Source organism: Somniosus microcephalus, chromosome 12 (assembly GCF_052327205.1).
Source record: "Somniosus microcephalus isolate GS21.2 chromosome 12, FLI_Smic_1.0, whole genome shotgun sequence".
NCBI classification, from domain to species: domain Eukaryota; kingdom Metazoa; phylum Chordata; class Chondrichthyes; order Squaliformes; family Somniosidae; genus Somniosus; species Somniosus microcephalus.
In genome coordinates this window covers 21,898,566-21,922,670 of record NC_140998.1, presented here as the reverse complement: position 1 = coordinate 21,922,670, position 24,105 = coordinate 21,898,566, and the positions used below count along the sequence as shown (strand labels likewise).

The 24,105-nt window shown below is 45.5% G+C and overlaps 1 protein-coding gene and 1 non-coding gene across 2 annotated transcripts in view; both read left to right on the top strand.

Moving 5' to 3' along the window:
* nrxn3a (neurexin 3a) overlaps positions 1-24,105 on the top strand; it is a 2,455,668-nt gene that overhangs the window by 1,359,895 nt on the left and 1,071,668 nt on the right. The gene's annotated exons all lie outside the window — the stretch shown is intronic.
* Positions 21,773-21,938, top strand: LOC147109070 (U1 spliceosomal RNA). The gene has a single exon (XR_015080481.1). It is a non-coding gene; the product is annotated as a U1 spliceosomal RNA (small nuclear RNA).

The window sequence follows — 24,105 nt, the reverse complement described above, 5'->3', positions numbered from 1 at the left end:
CTTTAGACACTCACAGGGAAATCTGGTTGTCCTATCAGTTGATTCAGGCCGATAGGACGGGAAAGTAAATAGTTGATAGGCACATCTGTCTGGTTTAAGACGAACAGGTGGCAAATCACACCGCCGTAGTTAGAGGACATTTTATGGGCGAGGGCCTTTAGACTTTAACGTTATCAGCTGCTCTGTACCGGGGCTGGTCCTTCTGTGTGAGCTTCGGAGGTGTCATCATCCATATGCAATTTTTGCAATTCGATTTATCGATCATTGCCAGAAGGAAGCACTGTGCAAGTGAATGGCGGTGTGCCATCTAATTTGATTCTTTTTTTCTTTGTCACCAATAACTCAATGTCTAGGACACGAACGACTTGTCAAAGTGCTATAATGGCTCATTGCAAATCCAATTGAAACAAATACTATTGATCTGTCAAAGAGTATTCTTTTTAATTTGCAAGTAAATCTGGTCGAAACAGAAGAGTGGAGAAAGCATTTGACACTAAATTACACGCCTGTGGGGAAAAAAAAATTAAGTTGTGGAGCAGTAGGTAATAAAATAAAAGATCTTAATTAAATGTTCCTGGCAGACAAAGTGGCCTGGTTGACAGAATTTACTTCTCGAATTTTCTTCCCTTTTTACAAGGCCTGGGACAGTTCCGCAGGTGGCAATTGGTACCTGCAACTCTGTCCCAGGTGCGGTGATTCTTCACGAGTGAGGTTAGACGACACGGGGCCGATTTGACGCTTTACCGCGTTGAAGCCGCTACACGAATGGAAGTTGATCCCAGAATCACACAGCTCGCAAGGAGGCCACCCGGCCCATCATACCCATGCCGGCTCTTTGAAAGAGCGATCCAATTAGTCCCCACTGCCCCCTGCCCTTTTCCCAGTAGCCCTGCAAATTTTCCCCTTCTATTGTTTATCCAATTCCCTTTTGAAAGTTACTGTTGAATCTGCTTCCGCCACCCTTTCAGGCAGCGGGTTCCAGATCACAACAACTCGCTGCGTCAGGAAGAGGTCAATAACCAGGGGGCATAGATTTAAAGTAATTGGTCGGAGGTTTAGAGGGGAGTTGAGGAGAATTTTTTCACCCAGAGGGTGGTGGGGGGTCTGGAACTCACTGCCTGAAAGGGTGGTAGAGGCAGAAACCCTCATCGCATTTTAAAAAGTACTTCGACATGCACTTGAAGAGCCCTAACCTACAAGCTACGGACCAAGAGCTGGAAAGTGGGATTAGGCTAGATAGCTCTTTTGCCATGATGGGCCGAATAGCCTCCTTCTGTGCTGTAAATTTCTATGATTCTATGATTTCTATGAAGTTGTTGTTAATTTGGCCCGCCCAGCAGAAACTGGTGCAATTCTGAGGGAGATCGCTACCTGAAATTGGTCTCCCTAACATTCATTTCACGGCCAAGAAATGGGCGAAACGATGTTGAAAATCAAGGCATACGGAGATCGGGTGGGAAGGTGGAGTTGAGGTCGAAGATCAGCTATGATCTCATTGAATGGCGGAGCAGGCTCAAGGTGCCGCATGGCCGACTCCTGCTCCTATTTCTTATGTCCTTATGAAAACGGGCCAGTGAGTTCACCGTGGCTATTTTTAACCCCCGCCAAATTGGAAGCGGGCGACCTTTAGGTGTCCATGGTGCCCGCCTGAAACAGGTATTTGGTGATTTACATATGCAAACCTGGGTCCTAAAGCCGTTGTAGGATCCCGATTGAAAGTTGTGTGCAAATGGGCGGAGCCTGCCCCACCCGTGCTCCGCCTTGTCACATCAGGTCTTCAGCCACCTAACGGCAGGAGGACGCTCAAGAAATGGGCAGAGAACTTTTTTTGGGGAGTTACATTTCTGCGGAGCCAGGAGAAGCAGCAGTCCCCTTCCTTCTGGCCGCACAAAGGTCCAAGAGGCCTCTGCCGGTCAGGGCTCACCCCCTCCCTCCCCTCCACTTCGCCTCTTTCCCTCCCTCCCATCACCTACCTGCAGGCCGGCCAGAATTCTGATGTCCCGGCAGATCGGCACGCTGCGGCTCGCCGGGTTTCACTCAGGTGAGGCCCGATGCTGAATATCGATTGGGACTCGAGCCCGCATCGACCGACAGGCAAAGCCATTGCCGCCTGATTTTTGGGCGCAGGTCCTATTACTGGACCGTGAAGACTAATGGCTGTAAACATCTCGAGGCCAGTTAGAGGTTAATTGCCTCTCAGTGAGGGAGATTTGCAGATTGTCAGGTGCTTGTAAAATTCCTGCTCTAGGTCAGAATAACAAAAAGAAAGGACTGCCTTTTTCCCCTTTTTTTTAATGCTTCTGACGCTTTGAAGTATGTTGGATACACATTTGACACAAGACTTTCATATGTATAATCAAAATATACATGTTATAAAAACAGGATATAGTATCTGGCATCTGAGATATATATATAACTAATATATACCTTTTTATATATATATAAATTGGCCTGGCCAATATTTATCCCTCAATCAACATCACTAAAAATAGATAGTCTGGTCATTATCACATTGCTGTTTGTGGGAGCTTGCTGTGTGCAAATTGGCTGCCGCGTTTCCTACATTACAACAGTGACTGCACTCCAAAAATACTTTATTCGTTGTAAAGTGCTTTGGGATATCCTGAGGTCATGAAAGACGCTATATAAATGCAACTCTTTCTGTCTTTCTTTCAGTCTTTCTTCCTCGCTTGCTTGTTTTTAAGCACTTAGGTTATAGTACGCTAACATAATGTCACCCCAAAATAACATTGATTTTTCAAAGGTCAGTAATACAGAAAAGGGAAATAAAAGCCCTTGTGTTGAGTGGAAGCTGAAGAAAGTAACCTTGTTATATTCACTAACTGCGCACAGACGTGTCGTTGTTGGGTAGAGTAAACCTCCAAGTGCCAATCGCAATTTGGCAGAGAATGAACATCTGCCACACAGCTCTTACATTAACAGCTACCAAGGACATGAACGTATTAGAAATGGATCTCAGAACCGCTCCACCACTGTCAACATGTAGAATGAATGACAAGACATATGTGAGTTTGGGCCTAATGGGTGTTTAACTGACTGTCACGCCTTGTGTTGCATATTTATTAGACCTGATTTATGAGCGTAAAGGATGGGAATTATATTGGTTACTTTTTTTCTCTCTCCATCAGTCGTATTGCTAGGCTTTACTGCAGCAAAGTCCTGTTGCACTGTTTTATATCTGAGTTTTTGGGCAGTGGGCTACAATGCCCTGGATTACCGGCAGTCAGGAATATTAAGCTTCCAGCTAACGACACCCCCCCCTACAAGTTAGGGTGTTGCCGTCGTAGGCTTATCTTGAACCAAGCAGAAAGAAGCCCAGCCCTCCAGGTCCCATCACTGAGCCTGGCCGGCTGGCCAATCATCGGGGTGGACAGTGGGTACCAGCAACTCCGGCCAAGTAACCCGGTGAGCAGCATAGCACGACTTACCCGTAAAAATGTGTGAGTGCATTTCCACCATCCCCCTTCCATCCCATAGAACAACATATTTTACATTGCAGAATTGCACCAAATTATTCTATTAAATTTGATTACGTTTGACAGGGTAGACATAGAGAGGCTGTTTCCACTTGTGGCCGAGACCAGAACTAGGGGCCATAAATATAAGATAGTCACTAATAAATCCAGTAGGGAATTCAGGAGAAACTTCTTTACCCAGAGAGTGGTGAGAATGTGGAACTTGCTACCACAGGGAGTGGTTGAGGCGAATAGTATAGATGCATTTAAGGGGAAGCATATGAGGGAGAAAGGAATAAAGGGTTATGCTGATAGACTTAGATGAGGAAAGAGGGGAAGAGGCTCGAGTGGAGCATAAACGCCGGCATGGACTGGTTGGGCCGAATGGCCGTATATCCTATGTAAACCTATGTAAAGATTAAACTCCACTTCCCTCCCCCACGCCTATATTCACCCTCCCCACCGCCCCCCTTCTCTCTTGTTCCTCGATGTTGGGGTACAGTTTTATGGGTGCCAGCAGTTTTCTGGTAGCTCACCCAGTTTTTGTTTCTGATGAAAGAGGTCAAGACTGCACCTGTCCCCAGCCCAATGTCCACGTGCTGCACTGTTCAGCAAGTTGGCACCCACACACTGTTGACCTCCTCCCCTGGTCATTTGCTTATGACCCTGTAAGAGCCAACATTTAGTGCAGCAGGGTTGCCCCCAACCCTCAGAACTAAAGATGTGTCTCCCAGACACTGGCTACAAGCATTAGGGCATTAAAAAAAAAATTGGCTGTTTACTTTTTCATTTTCTTTGTACAATTTCATTTATTGGTTATATAAAAAAAATATTGGAGCTGAGAGAAAATACTGTCTGACAGGGCGAGGCGGTTAGAGGCAGGAGGTCAGGGGTCGAAACCTCCAGCAATACGGTCCGACACTGTAGTGGAGACCCACTTGGCTCCTTGCCGTTGGCACTTTAGACACTCACAGGGAAATCTGGTTGTCCTATCAGTTGATTCAGGCCGATAGGACGGGAAAGTAAATAGTTGATGGGCACATCTGTCTGGTTTAAGATGAACAGGTGGCAAATCACACAGCCGTAGTTAGAGAACATTTTATGTTCAAGGGCCTTGAGACTTTAACATTATCAGCTGCTCTGTACCGGGGCTGGTCCTTCTGTGTGAGCATCGGAGGTGTCATCATCCATATCTTATCTTGAACCAAGCGGAAAGAAGCCCAGCCCTCCAGGTCCCATCACTGAGCCTGGCCGGCTGGCCAATCATCGGGGTGGACAGTGGGTACCAACAACTCCGGCCAAGTAACCCGGTGAGCAACACAGCACGACTTACCCGTCATAACGTGTGAGTGCATTTCCACCATCCCCCTTCCATCCCATAGGACAACATATTTTACATTGCAGAATTGCACCAAATTATTCTATTAAATTTGATTACGTTTGACAGGATAGACGTAGAGAAGATGCTTCCACTTGCAGCCGAGACCAGAACTAGGGGCCATAAATATAAGATAGTCACTAATAAATCCAGTAGTGAATTCAGGAGAAACATCTTTACCCAGAGAGTGGTGAGAATGTGGAACGCGCTACCACAGGGAGTAGTTGAGGCCAATGGCAGAGATGGATTCAAGGGGAAGCTAGATAAGCACAAGAGGGAGAAAGGAATAGAAGGATATGTTGATGGGGTGAGATGAAGAGGGAGGGGAGGAGGCTCGTGTGGAGCATAAACACTGGCATGGGCCGAATGGCCTGATTCTGTGCTGTAAATACTTTGTAATACTTTGTAAATTTATAATCTACAGTTGCTGATTGCTTCCAAAAGCGCACAAAAGCAAAAATTCTTCTAGATCATCAACCTAGCTAATTATGCCCTCAGTTATATTCTCTTTCCTTCCGCCTGCGCGCCCCCCCCCCAAGCCCACACCGTCCCCCGCCACCACCGCCCCCCCCACCTCCCAAGTGATTTTTCCCGTTCGCATTTGAATGTCAATGGATTCATTTACTTATTTGTACTTTTTATCATGGACCAGACCAGGCTCAATGATAATGTAAGTAATGATCTATTTTCCTTGTGTGTAATGTGTATACGGTGCGAAACAGGCACCTTATCCTTAAATGGAATTTTTTTGAAACTCAATCCTAACTAGCAGACTGTCATTTTTATTATCACAAAAGCGAACCGAAGGACCACTTTATGTTAATTCTTTTACGAGCCCATTGTGTTTCATAAGGAGCTTGTGTTGTGTTATTGAATTTCCCCAGCTGTACATTCATCGGTAAAATCTATTTTGATGAATCTTGCCCTGAACGTATAGCTGAGGTGTGTGAATGTTGAGGGAAAGAACACTTTCCTATTTCACGCATCCGAGTCGGGATTAAACATTCCCAGGTCGGGTATAGCCCAGTCAGATGCACAATAAAGCCCCATTTGCTCCGTCCTGTCGAATTTAAAATTCTGATCCTTTATTTCAAATCCCTCCATGGCCTCGCCCCCCTCCCTATCTCTGTAAACTCCTCCAGCCCTACAACCTTTCGAGATCTCTGCGCTCCTCCAGTTCTGGCCTCTTGCGCATCCCTGATTTTAATCGCTCCACCATTGGCGGCCATGCCTTCAGCTGCTTGGGCCCTAAGCTCTGGAATTTCCTCCCTAAAACGCTCCGCTTCTCCAGCTCTCTCTCCTCCTTTAAGATGCTCATTAAAACCTACCTCTTTGACCAAGCTTTTGGTCTCCAGTCCTAATATCTCCTTATGTGGCTTGGTGTCAGATTTTGTCTTATTCCCCTCCTGTGATGTGCACTGGGATGTATTAGTACATTAAATTTTTGTACAAAAGATTTTAAGAGAAGGGAGCACCATCCGTGGCTAACTAAGGAAGTTAAGGATGGTATCAAATTGAAAACGACGACATACAATGTTGCCAAGATTGGTGGCAGCCCAGAGGATTGGTAAATTTTTAAAAACCAGCAAAGGATGACTAAAAAAATAATAAAGAGAGAGAAGATGAATTATGAAAGCAAACTGGCAAGAAATATTAAAACAGATAGTAAGAGCTACTACAGGTATATAAAAAGGAAGAGAGTAGTTAAAGTAAACATTGGTCCCTTAGAGGATGAGACTGGGGAATTAATAATGGGGAACGGGGAAATGGCAGAGACTCTGAACAAATATTTTGTATCTGTCTTCACGGTAGAAGAAACTAACAGCATCCCAATAATGGATAATCAAGGGGCCACAGGGAGGGGGGAAACTAAAGACAATCACTATCACTAAGGAAATAGTACTTGGTAAAATAATGGGACTAAATGATGACAAGTCCCCTGGACCAGATGGCCTGCATCCCAGGGTCTTGAAAGAAGTGGCTGCAGCGATAGTGGATGCATTGGTTGCAATATACCAAAATTCCCTGGACTCTGGAGAGGTCCCAGCGGATTGGAAAACCGCAAATGTAACACTTATTTAAGAAAGGAGGGAGACAGAAAGCAGGAAACTATAGACCCGTTAGCCTAACATCTGTCGTTGGGAAAATGCTGGAGTTCTTCATTAAGGAAGCAGCAGCAGGGCATTTGGAAAATCATAATGCAGTCAAGCAGAGTCAGCATGGTTTTATGAAAGAGAAATCATGTTTAACAAATTTGCTGGAGTTCTTTGAGGATGTAACGAGCAGGGTGGACAAAGGTGAACCAGTGGATGTGGCGTATTTGGATTTCCAGAAGGCATTCGATAAGGTGCCACGTAAAAGGTTACTGCATAAGATAAGAGCTCACAGAGTTGGGGGTAATATATAATCATGGATAGAGAATTGGCTAACTAATAGAAAGCAGAGAGTCGGGATAAATGGGTCATTTTCCGATTGGCAAACGGTAACTAGTGGGGTGGCACAGGGATCGGTGCTGGGGCCTCAACTATTTACAATCTACATTAATGACTTGGATGAAGGGACCGAGTGTAATGAAGATACAAGTTTGCATATGATACAAAGATGGGTGGGTAAGCAAGTTGCGCAGAGGAGTCAAAGAATCTGCAAAGGGATAAAAACAGGCTAAGTGAGTGGGCAAACATTTGGCAGATGGAGTATAATGTGGGAAAGTGCGAGGTTATCCACTTTGGCAGGAAAAATAAAAAAGCAAATTACTATTTAAATGGAGAGAGATTATCAAATGCTACAGTTCAGAAGGACCTGGGGGTTCTTGTGCATAAAACACAAAAAGTTAGCATGCAGGTGCAGCAAGTAATCAAAAAGGCAAATGGAATGTTGGCCTTTATTTTAAGGGGGTTGGAGTATAGAAGCAGGGAAGTCCTGCTACAGCTATACAGGGTATTGGTGAGACCACACCTTGAGTACTGCGTACAGTTTTGGTCTCCTTATTTAAGGAAGGATATACTTGCATTGGAGGCAGTTCAGAGACGATTCACATGGTTGATTCTTGAGATGAGGGGGTTGGCTTAGGAAAAATGGTTGAGCAGGTTGGGCCTGTACTCATTGGAATTTAGAAGAATGAGAGGTGATCTTATTGAAACATATAAGATACTGAGGGGGCTCGACAAGGTAGATGCAGAGAGGATGTTTCCCCTCGTGGGGAAATCTAGAACTTGGGGGCATAGTTTCAGAATAAAGGGTCGCCCTTTTAGAACTGAGATGAGGAGGAATTTCTTCTCTCAGAGGGTCGTAAATCTGTGGAATTCTCTGCCCCAGAGAGCTGTGGAGGCTGGGTCATTAAATACATTTAAGGTGGAGATAGACAGATTTTTACAAGATAAGGGAGTGAAAGGTTATGGGGAGCGGGCAGGGAAGTGGCTTTGAGCCCAAAATCAGCCATGATCTTATTGAATGGCGGAGCAGGCTCGAGGGGCCAAGTGGCCTATTCCCTGCTCCTATTTCTTATGGTCTTAAAAGCGTTACATATAAATACAAGTTGTTGTTGTTTTTGAGAGGGAAAGAAGGGTTTGACGTTAAAAGGAAAGCCGAGGAACCCTTGATCCAAAGGTGAACGAGTTGAAGTCCTAAAGCAACATTATTTCACCGTAATCAAACATTGTGGCACAATTGGATATTTCTCCAGTTTATTAGAGGTTGAAGACAATCTGGTTTCCTTTTGTACTTTTAAGAACCACAGTTACATTAAAGAAAAGTTGCTGGTATAATTCCTCAGTCAGTGGGCTATGTTGCTGGTTCTCCTTTCAGGTTTCTCCTCTTACACAAGGCTGCACACTGTACGTCTCTGGATGTATGTATGTGCGTGCCTTTTTGCATCTGTAGTGCAAGAGCTACTTACCTGATTTTGAACAATTGCTTCATTCTGCAAAGAACTCGAATCTTCACCTGGCGCCTAAACACTGAATGAAATCTGCATTGAAAATGAGGTATGCCATTAAAGTTGGCTTGCTTCAAATAATTCTGCCGCAGGATCTATGTAGCTTGCCGAGAGGGCGTGTAGGAAATCTTAGGTAAATATGTTGATGACCTGTGCAAGAGTCAACCTTTTGTTCCTTCGCTTATTTCTCTCTGTCAGAAAATTGAAACTCGCATGAATATTTATGCTAAGAGTATCTTGGTCCTGCCGACGATTGGAATTTATATGCTAAGCAGAACCATTTCAATTTTATATTTTTTTTAAAGTGAGGGCTTTGCTTAGGCACCGAGGAAAAACCGAGTAAGTTTTCATTTCTTTGCGCCGATGCTTGCGGCGGCGGTGAAGGCGCCACGTGGATGTTGGGGTACGAATGACCGGACGCTTCGGACACCCGCACTTCAGCAGCAGCAGCAACAGCAGCTTGCATTTATATAGCGCCTTTAACGTAGTAAAATGTCCCAAGGCGCCGCACCAGGAGTATTTTAAAACAAAAAATTTGACACCGAGCCGCATAAGGATAAATTAGGGGAAGTGACCAAAAGCTTGGTCAAGGAGGTAGGTTTTAAGGAGCGTCTTAAAGGAGGAAAGAGAGGTAGCGAGGCGGAGAGGTTTAGGCAGGGAATTCCAGAGCTTAGGGCCTCGGCAACAGAAGGCATGGCCACCAATGGTTGAGTGATTATAATCAAGGATGCTCAAGAGGGCAGAATTAGAGGAGTGCACATCTCGGGGGGTTTGTGGGGCTGAAGGAGATTACAGAGATAGGAAGGGGAAAGGCCATGGAGGGATTTGAAAACGATGAGAATTTTGAAATCGAATCACTGCTTAACCAGGAGCCAGTGTAGGTCAGCCAGCACAGGGGTGATGGGTGAATGGGACTTGGTGCGAGTTAGGACATGGGCAGCCGAGTTTTGGATGACCTCAAGTTTACGTAGGGTAGAATGTGAGAGGTTAACCAGGAGTGCGTTGGAATAGTCAAGTCTAGAGGTAACAAAGGCTTGGATGAGGGTTTCAGCAGCGGATGAGCTGAGACAAGGGCAGAGATGAGCGATGTTACGGAGGTGGAAGTAGGCGGCCTTTGTTATACTGCGGACATGTGGTTGGAAGCTCATTTCAGGGTCAAATATGACACCAAGATTGCGAACAGTGTGGTTCAGCCTCAGACAGATGTTAGGGAGAGGGATGGAGTCGGTGGCTAGGGAATGGAATTTGTGGTGGGGGCCGAAGACAATGGCTTCGGTCTGCCCAATATTTAATTGGAGAAAATTTTTGCTCATCCAGAACGTCAGTGAAAATCACTGGGGGCCAAAAATGACCCCTGTTTATCATTAGCGGTATTGGCCCCCCCCCCCACGCCAGTGCTGTTTTGTTTTTGCAGATTTAAATGCCCAAACATCTAAATGGTGGCAGACAATGTTCCCATGCGACCGCGCAGTAGCGGGAAAGGTCACCGACTTCTCCGTTGTAAATACTGCGCATGCGCGGAACTTTAAAGGGACCACGCACTAAAAAAACACAGGCCGCGCAGAACAAAGCTTAGAGGGAACATTGGTGGCAGATGGCAGTTTCCCCTGTGGTGATGAAACATTCATTTGATTACGGGAGTGACAGAAAGCTTGCCAATCATAGCGGACAAGTAATGCTCCTGCCACACTGATTTAAAAAAAATTATTAATAATGTATTTGTATAGCACCTCATCACATTGAAATGTCTCAATGAGCTAGCTTTTCGAGTGCAGTGGCTATTATGTATGCGGATGAGACAGCTAATCTGCGCCAGCAAAGTAATGCAAACAACATTGGAATATTAATCTGCTTTTTAGTGGTGGTGTCGGTTGAGCGAGGAATGTTGGCCAAGCTTCTTTGCTCTTTAGGATCATTCACCTGAAGCACCAGAACACCACCACCTCCAAGGACCTCTCCAAGTCACGCGCCATCCTGGCTTGGACATATATCGGGCCATTCCTTCATCGTCGCCGGGTCAAAATCTTGGAACTCCCTCCCTAACAGCGCTGTGGGAGCACCTTCACCACATGGGACTGCAGCGGTTCAAGAAGGCAGCTCACCACCACCTTCTCAAGGGGCAACTAGGGATGGGCAATAAATGCTGGGCCTCGCCAGCGATGCCCACATCCTGCGAATGAATAAAAGGAATCATGGCTTAACATTTCCTCCGAAGGACCGCAATGCAGCGCTCCCCTGCAGACTGCACTGGCGCGTCAGCCGAGATTATATACACAAGGCCTCACCTGTTGTCTGAACAAGTACAACCTTTGACCCAGGGACATAGAGGTGCTGCCACCTGAGGCAAGCTGACTCTTCTAAGTTAACAGAGTTGTTCAGTTAATTGTGACGTCAGCAAAGATTACGTGTCATACTCAGAAAACAGCAACAACTTGCATTTATATAGCGCCTAAAACGTCACAGAGCGCTTCACAGGAGCGAATATCAAACAAAATTTGACACCAAGCCACATGAGGAGATATTAGGACAGGTGACTTCAAATCAAATCAAAAATCAAATCAACTTTTATTGTCATTGTTAGTGCACAAGTGCAGTACAACGAAATGTAGGCTTGCGGCTCCCAAGAGTGTACATTTAGATTAAGACATTTAAACATTCAACATACATTTGGCTTGTAATACATTAACATAAACATAACCATAATAAAGTGCATTGGCAGATGTGCAGGCTTTAGAGTTTATTTGTGGAGTTCAGTAGGATGACAGCCCTGGGAAAGAAGCTGTTCCTAAATCTGGTTGTGCGGGTACGAATGCATCTGTAGCGTCTCCCAGATGGCAGGAGGGCGAACAGACTGTGGCTGGGGTGGGTAGGGTCTTTGATGATGGACCGTGACCTCCGTAAACAGCGTTTCTGGTATATGTGCTCTATGGTCGGTAGCCGGGTGCTGGTAATGCGTTGGGCAGTTTTGACTACCCGCTGCAGGGCTTTCCGGTCATAGTAGCTACAGCTGCCATACCATACTGTGATACAGTTTGTCAGGATACTCTCTATTGTGCAGCGGTAAAAGTTAGAGAGGATCAGGGGTGACAGGTTACATCCCTTCAGCCTCCTTAGGAAATATAGGCGCTGCTGGGCCTTCTTCACCAGAGAGGAGGTATTGAGGGACCAGGAGAGGTCAAAGAGGTAGGTTTTAAGGAGCGTCTCAAAGAAGGAAAGGGAGGTAGAGAGGCGAAGAGGTTTAGGGAGGGAAATCCAGAGCTTAGGGCCCAGGCAGCTGAAGGTACGTGGAATCGGGGATGTGCAAGAGGCCAGAATTGGAGGAACGCAGTGATCTCGGAGGGTGGCCGGGCTGGAGGAGATCACAGAGACGGAGACAATACAATACAAATCGCTTTATTGGCATGATAAGGTACATCTTATGTTGCCAAAGCATCAAAATACATTTATGGTTGAACACATAAACGCGGTTCCATTCATACAGTGTATAAACAGGTATATCCCTGAGTTTATAAATATACATTCGCCTTGTTTATATATACTCTTGTCTTAGTTTACTGGTTGTCCCTCTGTTCATGGCAAGCTGTAACATAGTGTGCCGCCAGTGTTACACAGCTTCTCTCCTCCCCCAGTAGGAATGGGAGTTTTTGGTTGTCAGTCAGATTTCTGAATTCAGGGCATATTTGTGAGAATTTTTGGTAGAAATTCTCTCTGATGCCCTGATATTTTCCACAGGCTGTGAGGAAGTGCATCTCTGTCTCAACTACTCCCTGACTGCAGTGAGAGCATATCCTGTCTTCTCTTGGCAGCCTGGTCTGCCTGTGTCTGCCTTTTTCGATCGCTAGGCGATGTTCGCTAAGTCTGTACCTTGTCAAGGTTCTTCTCAGTTTGTTATCCTTTGCCATGGTCAGGTAATCAGCTATGTTGTATTGTCTGTTTAGGGCCAAGTAGCAATTGAGTTTGCTTTGGGTTTTTGTTGTTTCTGCCCAATATGACATATTTTTCCTTTTGCTTAGCGACGATTGTGTTGGGTCGAATTCTTTGTGTTACCCTGTCACTGTCCTGGGACTGGTTATTGTTAGTATTGTTATTAGTTACTTTATTGAGTCCCAGGACTAGTTGACTGAGGGTATTCTTCTTTATGGTCAGCTCTTGGCATTTCAGGGCGTCGTAGTGATAGCATTGGGGGTTGCTCATTTGTAGGTGATTCCAAAATTTGGTGGCTCTTTTTTGGATAGTGATTATTAATGGGTATTGGCCTAGTTCCGCCCTGCATGCGTTGTTTACTGTTTTCCTTTGAGTCCGGAGGATACTTTTACAGAATTCCGCATGTAGGATCTCAATTGGGTGTTTGTCCCATTTTGCAAAATCTTGTTGTGTTAGTGGTCCCCAGACCTCACTGCCATAGAGTGCAATTGGTTCAATTACTGATTTGAAAATTTTGAGCCAAATGCTAATTGGGATTTCTATTTGGATTGATTTTTTGATGGCATAGAAAGCCCTTCTTGCTTTCTCTTTCAGTTCATTCACAGCCAGTTTGAAGTTTCCCGTAGAACTGATTTTTAAGCCCAAGTATGTGTAGTGAGTGGTTTGTTCAATTTTGGTTATTCCTACTGTGAAATTTATTGTGGGTCCATGTTGTTTGGATCTTTGCTGGAACACAAGGACTTTGGTTTTTTGGGGATTTATTGTCAGGGCCCAAGTCTGGCAGTACGACTCCAGCAGGTCCAGGTTCTGCTGTAGACAATGCAGACAATTATAATTTAGTAACGATTCCAATGCACTCCGTTAAACTCGCCTCAGCCCGGCCAATCATGTCTTCACATCTCAAAAAACCATAACGTCACAGATAAGGCCTTCTTTTATAAGTGTGCTAGCAGATACATTTTACAACTGATGCACTAGCAATCTTTCATCATTATTGTATAAGGATTTAATGAATTAACTTACCAGCTCAATGCTACAAGATTTCAGAGGCACCTTCTAAACCAAGGCAAAATCTGCCGACACAAGTACGTCGTGAAGGAAGACCGTTTTATAGCACACAAGCAATTACTTGAGATAATTATGTAACTAATGAAGGAAGCTGATGAAGAATGTGGACAGTTTCGTAATTAAATTCACTTTTATGGCATCTAAATGATAACTCTATCTGCGTTGACAAGTGCCATAAACTAAAAGCATATTTTTTGTCTGGGCACGTCACGCTCTCTGAGCGAGCGAGAGAGAGAGCGCGAGAACGAGTAAATAAATGGGCCGATATCTGGGCACGGACAGAAATAAATAAGAGATGTGCAGAATTTTTTCATCATCCCTGCCTAAAAGAAAAATCTATTTGTATTCGCAAGCATATTCAATTAAAAAAAAATGGATTGTATGATATTGAAATATCAGCATCTTATTTATGCACATTTTCCTTTTTTCCTTTAATCCCTCTACTCCGATCATGCCAGCACACCCTTAAGGCAGCCACAATGCTGCTCTTTTCTTTAGCTTTGTTGCTTTCTTCCCCGGAGAGGTTTCCTTTCCTTGTGTTGTTTCTGTCTGCCGTTTGCCTTAGTATTTATGTATCTTTATCTCGGGTTTAAATTAAAATAGATCTATTGCCCCCACCCCCACTTTAAATGCTAGCCATTGCTCGTCCACTGTCACACCTTTTAATGCAGTTTCCCAATCTACCTTTGCCAACTTGCCCCTCATACCTACGTAGTTTGCTTTGTTTAGATTTAAGACCCTAGTTTCGGATTTAACTAAGTCACTTTCAAACTCAATATAAAATTCTGTCGTATTATGGTCACTCTTCCCTAAAGGCCCCTTTACTACAAGGTTATTAACTAACCCTTTCTTGTTGCACAATACTAGATCTAAAATAGCCTGTTCCCTAGTTGGTTCCTCAACATACTGATCTAGAAAACTATCTTGCATACATTCCATGAATTCGTCCTCCGCACTATTACTGCAAATTTGGTTTGCCCAGTCTATATGTAGATTAAAGTCCCCCATGAGTACTCTATTACCCTTGTTACATGTGCCTCTAATGTCCTGATTTATACTCAGCCCTACATTATAACTATTGTTTGGTGGCTTATAAACAACTCCCGCCAATGTTTTCTGCTCCTTGTTGTTTCTTAGTTCCACCCAAATTGATTCTACTTCTTAATTTTCAGAACTAAGATCCGTTCTCTCTACTGTCTTTACCCCATCCTTTATTATCAGGGCTACCCCCCCTCCTTTTCCAGTTTGCCTACCCCTTCTAAAAGTTATGTATCCTGGAATATTTAGTTCCCAACCTTGGCCACTTTGCAAACATGTCTGCGTTATGGCTATTAGATCAAACCTGTTCATTTCTATCTGCGCTATTAATTCATCTATTTTGTTGCGAAAGCTTCACGCATTCAGATTTAGTGCCTTTAGCTTTGACTTATTTCTCTTTTCCCCTGATGTCACCTTAGTCACTGATGCCCTATTACCTTTGTTACTCTCTCTGTCCCTTCCTGACCACTCTGTTTATTTTTACCCAAAACTCTACTCTGCTCTCGAGCCTTGACATTTCTCTTGCTGCTTTAAAATTTACACTTTCCTAAATCCTCCCACCACAGCCACCCACCCCACCCCCTCATTAGTTTAAAGTCCTGTCTACTGCCCTAGATATTTGGTTCGCCAGGACACTTGTCCCAGCCTGGTTTAAGTGGAGCTCGTCCCAACGGAACAGCTCCCTCTTTCCCCAGTACTGATGCCAGTGCCCCATGAACAGAAACCCCTTCCTCCCACACCACTCTTTGAGCCACGCATTTAAACCTCTAATCTGTTTGTCCCTGTGCCAATTTGCGCATGGTCTAGACAGAGTAAATAGAGAGAAACTGTTCCTATTGGTGGAAGGGTCGAGAACCAGAGGACACATATTTAAGGTGATTGGCAGAAGATCCAAAGGTGACATGAGGAAAAACTTTTTTATGCAGTGAATGGTTAGGATCTGGAATGCACTGCCTGAGAGGGTGGTTGAGGCAGATTCAATCGTGGCTTTCAAAAGGGAATTGGATAAGTACCTGAAGGAAAAAAAATTGCAGGGCTACAGGGAAAGGGCGGGGGAGTGGGACTAGCTGAAGTGCTCTTGCAGAGAGCCGGCACGAGCTCGACGGGCCGAATGGCCTCTTTCTGTGCTGTAACCATTCTATGATTCTATGATTCTATTTTAATTCTTAGTTTCTTACCACATTGCAGCTACTAACCCTGTGGTTTAGATTTTCTCATAGTCCATTCTGCGTTTCTCCCATTCCCTCTCCCCTAGTTCCTTTTTTAAATGTCTCCTAGTTTGATTCTTAATTCCTGCCCTTTGTATATTTAGCTTAAGCCTTTCTCTTCTACACATCCCACCATCCACAAGACCCATCCGAACCTGAATGAATGATATGATGAGATATGGATACATTAGCTGTCTGGTCATGTTAGCGTGACAAATTGCAACCTCTATTTTCTCTATCGTTCAAAATTGATCTTGCTTTCTTCCTTCTGTTCCATTTGATGTGCTCTGCAGACACAGAGCATTCAACCTGAAATATCTCATGGAATCAAAACACTAGCGTTAAAGACTGAGTTGAAGAGAGATTTGCCTTTACTTGCCCTTTTGTACCACTAATTCAGATCCAGAATGAAAGATAAGAATTCAATTCCACCTCTCCCCTGTTAGCATGGACTTTTCAAAAGCACCTATGCAGGATTTGTTTTTGTTGACATTCTCATAAACGTTTTAAGCCGTGAGCAAAACTAAGACTAGCGGTAATAATGGAAGAAAATGCTGATGCCTTTTTGTTCGCACTGAACCCAAAGGCACAATACACCCTGTCATTTTAAATGGCTTCAGGGTGTGAGGGGGAATTTTATCAATGGGGGCGCGTTGGAGGCAGGACCGCTGCTTATCGGGTTTCAGTCCCGACGTCTGGCCAACCCACGCTATTTTCCCTTGATCGACCTTGTTAAACCCGCCCTGCGGGTTTAGCCGGCCAATTAAGGGAAAGCCGGTGACAGAGGACGTCAGCGTATGACGTTTCATCTGTCAAAAATTTTTGTTAGCTACTGTTAACAGGTATTTAAGTGGCTGTAATCCCCTTCCCGCCTCGAGGAGACAGGACCCGGCGCGGGTCGGCTACCCGCCTCCTGGGCAGATGGCACGGAGGCGGGTTGGGAGCGGGGTCGGTACCCGCTCCCAGTTTCTGCCATTTTCCCGGCAGTCCTGCCTCCAAACCCGCCTCCCCAGGGCTGGCAATATCCTTACTGTGTGAGTGACACTTCTTTTTAAAAATTTCCCTCCAATTCACTCCCTCTCCCGACCGAAGTGTGCGATTCTACAATCATCAACAACTCTCCGGCCCCTCGCCCGAGTGCCCGATCTTCAGCGAATGTTGGCAAGCTGGGGGGAGTCAGAGTGCGTCAGGCCCTGTCCTCGCCCCCTGTTAACACGCGCACCTGTCAGCTGGAGCTATTCGCCAGCAAGCGGGCAGCTGAGTTTATTTATTTTTTGCTTTCAACATCACCCTGACTAAGATCAGCGAACTCAGCGTGGATGAGGAATGGAAGATACCTTGATATAAGCTGACATTATTCAGAATCTATCACAACAGAACTGCTCGGCGACTGCAATACACCCTTACAGAATGGCATACAGCAAATCTGATTGTCAGTGCAGAGATCTTTTACAGCACAGCCCTCGGAGATCAAAAAAGGATTGTTGCAAGCAGGTCGATGTCACTCTGCATTCCAGGCCTTGATCTACCCTTGAGAGCAAGGGAATAACAATGAACAGTAACTTAAGATGTCAAGGAACCATGTCACATATTACTGCCTAGCAAAAGGGACTGATGGCCATTGACAAGGGTTCAACTGACAATCTTTGTTTTACAACCCATCCCTACACAACAATGACTTGTTAACCATAGAATCACACAGCACAAAAGGAGGCCATTCGGCCCATCGTGCCTGTGCCGGCTCTTTGAAAGAGCTATTTGTGTGACAAATCTGTTGAGTTTTTTGAGGTTGTAACTAGCAGAATAGATAAGGGGGAACCAGTGGATGTGGTGTATTTGGATTTTCAGAAGGCATTCGATAAGGTCCCACACAAGAGGTTATTAAGCAAAATTAGGGCTCATGGGATTGGGGGGTAATATACCAGCATGGATTGAGGATTGGTTAACGGACAGAAAACAGAGAGTAGGAATAAACGGGTCATTTTTGGGTTGACAGGCTGTAACTAGTGGGGTACCGCAAGGATCAGTGCTTGGGCCTCAGCTATTCACAATCTACATCAATGATTTGGATGAGGGGACCAAATGTAATATATCCAAGTTTGCTGATGATACAAAGGTGGGTGGGAATGTAAGTTGTGAGGAGGATGTAAGGAGACTTCAAGGGGATATAGACAGGCTAAGTGAGTGGGCAAGAACATGGCAAATGGAATATAATGTGGAGAAATGTGAAGTTATCCACTTTGGTAGAAAAAACAGAAAAGCAGAGTATTTTTTAAATGGTGAGAGATTGGGAAATGTTGGTGTTCAGAGGGACCTGGGTATCCTTGTACACGAATCACTGAAAGTTAACATGCAGGGAAAGCAAATGGTATGTTGGCCTTTATTACAAGAGGATTTGAGTATAAGAGTAAAGATGTCTTACTGGAATTATATAGGGCTCTGGTGAGACCACACCTGGAGTATTGTGTACAGTTTTGGTCTCGTTAACTAAGGAAGGATATACTTGCCATACAGGGAGTGCAACGAAGGTTCACTGGACTGGTTCCTGGGATGGGGGGATTGTCCTATGAGGAGAGATTGAGTAGACTAGGCCTATATTCTCTATAGAGTTTAGAAGAATGACAAGTGATCTCATTGAAACATGCAAAATTCTTACAGGGCTTGACAGGGTAGATGCAGGGAGGATGTTTCCCCTGGCTGGGGATTCTAGAACCAGAGGTCACAGTCTCAGAATAAGGGGTCGGCCATTTAGGACTGAGATGAGGAGAAATTTCTTCACTCAGAGGACGGTGAATCTTTGGAATTCTCTGCCCCAGAGGGCTGTGGAGGCTCAGTCATTGAGTATATTCAAGACAGAGATCAATAGATTTTTGAATATTAAGGTAATCAAGGGATATGGGGATAGTGCGGGAAGGTGGAGTTGAGGTGGAAGATCAGCCATGATCTTATTGAATGGCGGAGCAGGCGCGAAGGGCCAAATGGCCGACTCCTGCTCCTATTTCTTATGTTCTATCCAATTAATGCCACTCCCCCTGCTCTATCCCCATAGCCCTGCAAATTTTTCCCTTTTAGCGAGAGATCTAATTCCCTTTTGAAAGTTAATAATGAATCTGCTTCCACTGCTCTTTCAGGCAGCGCATTCCAGATCATAACAACTGACTGAGTATAAAAACATTTCTTATCTGCCTGCTGGCTTTTTTGCCAATTATTTAAAAACTATGTCCACTGGTTACTGACCCTCCCTGCCAGTGGACACAGTTTCTCCCTGTTTACTCAATCAAAACCCCACATAATTTTGAACATCTCTATTAACTCTCCCCCTTAACCGTCTCTGCTCTTAGTCTAAAATTATTTGTATACTGTACTCTGTCTTTGGGCGAACTGTAGATAGAGTTGGCACGTTTTGCAAATCCAAAAATCGGTCATGTTGAATTGACGACCGTTGGTTGCTGTGTAGCTAAGGAACGTCCGCGTTGAATCCTCCGCCTCCCCCATCCGCCCCCCACTACCCAACACAGTCTCTACCATAATGGTATGGAGTTGAACAGGGGTGGACTTGTAGCTGGAGTTCCGAGGAGTTCTTCACTATGAGCGACCTCAGTAAATGGTGGGGGCAAGCATCTCCAAGTATTTAAATTGAAGAGACCAGAGATGTTGATTTGGTTCTTCCTCTAAAATTGGCCTTGTGTCTTGCTATGGATTATTATCGGGTGTTTTGCTGAAGTAAATCGCAGACTGTTCATGAGGTGCTCTATTGGAGGAGTCCAGCTGACGGGAGGAGGAGGGTTGGAATCAGACGACACAGCTCTTAGCCTGACAGCAACAAGTCAGAGCTTAATCACAACAACAACTTGCATTTATACAGCACCTTTAACATAACAGAAGAAATAGGAGCAGGAGTAGGCCATTTGGCCCTTTGAGCCTGCTCCGCCATTCAACACGATCATTTATTTTAAAAATGTATTCGTTCACAGGATATGGGCGTCGTCAGCAAGGCTAGCCCTAATTGCCTTCGCGAAGGTGGTGGTGGTGTTGCCGCCTTATACAAATGAGGGGCAGCTAAGAGTCAACCACATTGCTGTGGGTCTGGAGTCACATATAGGCCAGACCGGGTAAGGATGACAGATTTCCTTCTCTAAAGGACATTAGAGAACCAGACAGGTTTTTACGACAATTCAGTAGTTTCACGGTCACCGTTACTGCTACTAGCTTTTTATTCCAGATGAACTGAATTTAAATTCCCATTTGAACTCACATCTCCAGGTCATTAGCCTAGGCCTCTGGATTACTAGTCCAGTGACATAACCACTGTGCTATCATAGCTGATCTTCTACCTCAACTCCACCTTCCCGCACTATCCCCATATCCCTTGGTTCCCTGAGTGTCCAAAAAATCTGTCGACCTCTGTCTTGAATATACTCAATGATGCAGCATCCACAGCCCTCTGGGTAGAGAATTCCAAAGATTCATAGCCCTCTGAGTGAAGATATTTCTCCTCATCTCAGTCCTAAATGTGACCGACCCCTTATTCTGCGACAGTGACCCTTAGTTCTGGACTCTTCAGCCAGGGAAAGCAACCTCTCAGCATCGACCCTGTCAAGCTCCTTAAGAATTTTATACATTTCAATGAGATCACTTCTCATGTCCCAAGGTGCTTCACAGGAGCATTATCAAACAAAATTTGACACTGAGCCACATGAGCTATTAGGACAAATGGAGGTAGGTTTTAAGGAGCATCTTAAAGGAGGAGAGTGAGGTAGAGAGGCAGCAAGGTTTAGGGATGGAATTCCAGAGCTTGGGGCCTAGGCAGTTGAAGGCACGGCTGCCAATGGTGGAGCAATTAAAATCGGAGCGGGGGGGTGGGGGGGAGGTGGTGTTGCAAGAGGCCAGAATTGGAGGAGCGCAGAGATCTCGGAGGGTTGTAAGGCTGGAGGAAGTTACAGAGATGGGGAGGGGGCAAGACCATGCAGGGATTTGAAAACAAGGATGAGAATTTCAAAGTTTGAGGCGTTGCTGGACCGGGAGCCAATGTAGTTCAGCGAGCAGAGGGGGTGATGGGTGAACGGGACTTAGTGCGAGTTAGGACACGGGCAGCAGAGTTTTGGATGAGCTCAAACTTACGAAGGGTGGAATGTGGAAGGCCGGCCAGGAGAGCGTTGGAATAGTCGAGCCGAGAGGTAACAAAGGAATGGAGGCACAACCAGTGGCCTGTCAGGTAGTAGAAGCTCTCGGCTCATATGCTTATATTTGACCTCCCTTGAAGATTTCCTCCTCATTCCTAGAAATATAGTCACAATATTGGGAAAAGAAGTTTTAGGATGGTGAAATCACAGAATCACAGAAACCCCACAGTGCAGATAGAGGCCATTTCGGCCCATCGAGCCTGCACCGACACATATCCCACCCAATTCCCCGCAACCCCTACACCAACACATATCCCACCCTATCCCCGTAACCCCATGTATTTAATCCCCCTAACACTAAGGGTCAATTTATCATAGCCAATCAACCTAACCCGCACATCTTTGGACTGTGGGAGGAAACCGGAGCACCCGGAGAAAACCCACGCAAACACGGGGAGAATGTGCAAACTCCACACAGACAGTCACCCGAGGCCGGATTCGAACCCGGGTCCCTGGCGCTGTGAGGCAACAGTGCTAACCACTATGCCACCGTGCTGCCCTGCCATTACCAAAATATGCTAAAATAACAAAGTATGTTTATATGACTGAGGGAGCTAAAGGTCATACTTACCTGGTAGGGAAGAGACCATGATCAAGAAGGTGCTTCACCCAGGACCAGGCCAACCCATTGCACTTCGGATGTGCTGACGCCTGCCATGTCCCCAAAGGTGGGATACTCGACTGCAAAATTTGTGGTAGTGGAGGGGACTGCGTTCGCGCTCCCCCCTGGCTTTCAAATGAAAATTAGAAATTTTGCGTATCAGCTGTGGCTCAGTGGGTAGCACCCTCGCCTCTGAATCAGAAGGTTGTGGGTTCAAGTCCCCACTCCAGAGACTCGAGAACATTAATCTAGGCTGACACTCCCAGCGCAGTGCTGGGGGGAGTGCTGCACTGTCGGAGGTGCCGTCTTTCAGATGAGATGTTAAACCGAGGCCCTGTCTGCTCTCTCAGGTGGACGTAAAAGATCCCAAGGCCACTATTTCGAAGTAGAGCAGGGGAGTTGTACCTGGTGTCCTGGCCAATATTTCTCCCTCAAAAAACAGATTATCCTGTCATTATCACATTGCCGTTTGTGGGAGCTTGCTGTGTGCTAATTGGCTGCCACGTTTCCTACATTACAACAGTGACTATGCTTCAAAAAGTACTTCATTGGCTGTAAAGCACATTGGGGTGGCCGTGAAAGGCGCTATAGAAATGCAAGTCTTTTCTTTTTCATATAACAGTTAGACAAATAAAATGCTTTTTCCAACATTATTCTATATGGGAAAAGAACAGCCCACAGCTACAGCAACCAATTTTTACACGTTGTTTCAGCTGCCTCTGCCTCTGGACATACAAAAAATCCCGGTGCTGTTGTGTTGACAGTTCAAGCGGTATTCCAGGGAGCTAATGAACATATCGCAGCAGTTTGTTTTTTGATGATTGGTGAATGTTAGCAGGGGGAAAATAAAACGCCTAATTCCTGGAGAATGAAAACCATTACCTGCATGGGAGTTAATCATGTGCTCACTGAACAGGATAAAAGCTAACGCTTAACAGATACATGAATAGACTTGGGGTGGAGACGCGAGGGCGAGGGGGTGGGGATGGCGGGTGGTGGTGGGAGGGGAATGGTGCCAAGATGCATGAGATAGACGCCAGACAGCAATGAGAAGATTTTTCCTGTTCTTTTCACCCGGCAACTGCATTCACGACCTGATAAATCAGGTGACCTTTTAGTAACGTAACGGTGCGAGTCAAACGCAAGAAAAACAACCTGACTCACAACCCCCCTCCCCCCAGCTGAAAAGGTGACTTTTATTTCCCGATGGTTGCTGTCACTGTTTAAAGGCGCAGGCAATTTGATCAAACGCGATTACAAACCGCCGTGCTGCAAAAATGCCTGCTGCTGCAGATAAGGGAAAACTGCAGCTTCGAAGCCCGTCGGAGAACATTGTCACGTTAGCGCTATGAAGTTTTTTGAAATTTTCCCAAGATAATTATGCTGCATGATAGCGTGGCTCTGTCTGTCTGTGTGTCTGGCTGCCTGTCTGTCTGTCTGCCTGTCTGTCTGCCTGCCTGTCTGTCTGCCTGCCTGCCTGTCTGTCTGTCTGCCTGTCTGCCTGCCTGCCTGTCTGCTTGTCTGTCTGCTTGTCTGTCTGCCTGCCTGTCTGTCTGCCTGCCTGTCTGCCTGCCTGCCTGTCTGTCTGCCTGTCTGTCTGCTTGTCTGTCTGCCTGTCTGCTTGTCTGTCTGCTTGTCTGTCTGTCTGCCTGTCTGTCTGCCTGTCTGTCTGCCTGTCTGTCTGTCTGCCTGCCTGTCTGTCTGTCTGTCTGCCTGCCTGCCTGTCTGCCTGTTTGTCTGTCTGGTCCCATGTGCGCTGAGGCTGGGGAGTCTATTTTCTACTTGACTGGGCATTGTTTTAGAGCTGTCCAGAAATATATCATTTTGATTGATTTCCGCAACACCCCCCGCCCCCACCCCCCCCCCCCCCCGCTGCCATAAAACGATGGTGTTATGCGCGGCACAAAAGCAAAATGATAAGCTAGTCCTTTGTGCAGGTCAGGGGAGGGGAGTGGGGGGGAAGAGCTGTACAATTGCCAACCGAGATAAAGTCCATTTTATCATCTGAATTCTACAAAGGTGCGAGGCAAGTCATGGCGAAATTGTTGCAGGCTAATATTAGCTAACTAAGAGCTGTTAACGTCTCCTTGATAAGGGAAGGGTAATGTGCCAGCTGACCTTCACCTTGTCAACAATCTGAGATGCATGTGAATTCTGTTTTTTTTTACCCCGTGCAGATGACTCTGTTTCTGTTTCAATGATCGTAAATCTTTTCGCTGCGTATTTTTAAAAAAAACAAGCAATGCATCATGGTCGACAGGTTATTCAGCGAGTGCAGCGTGGTGCCTGAGTGTT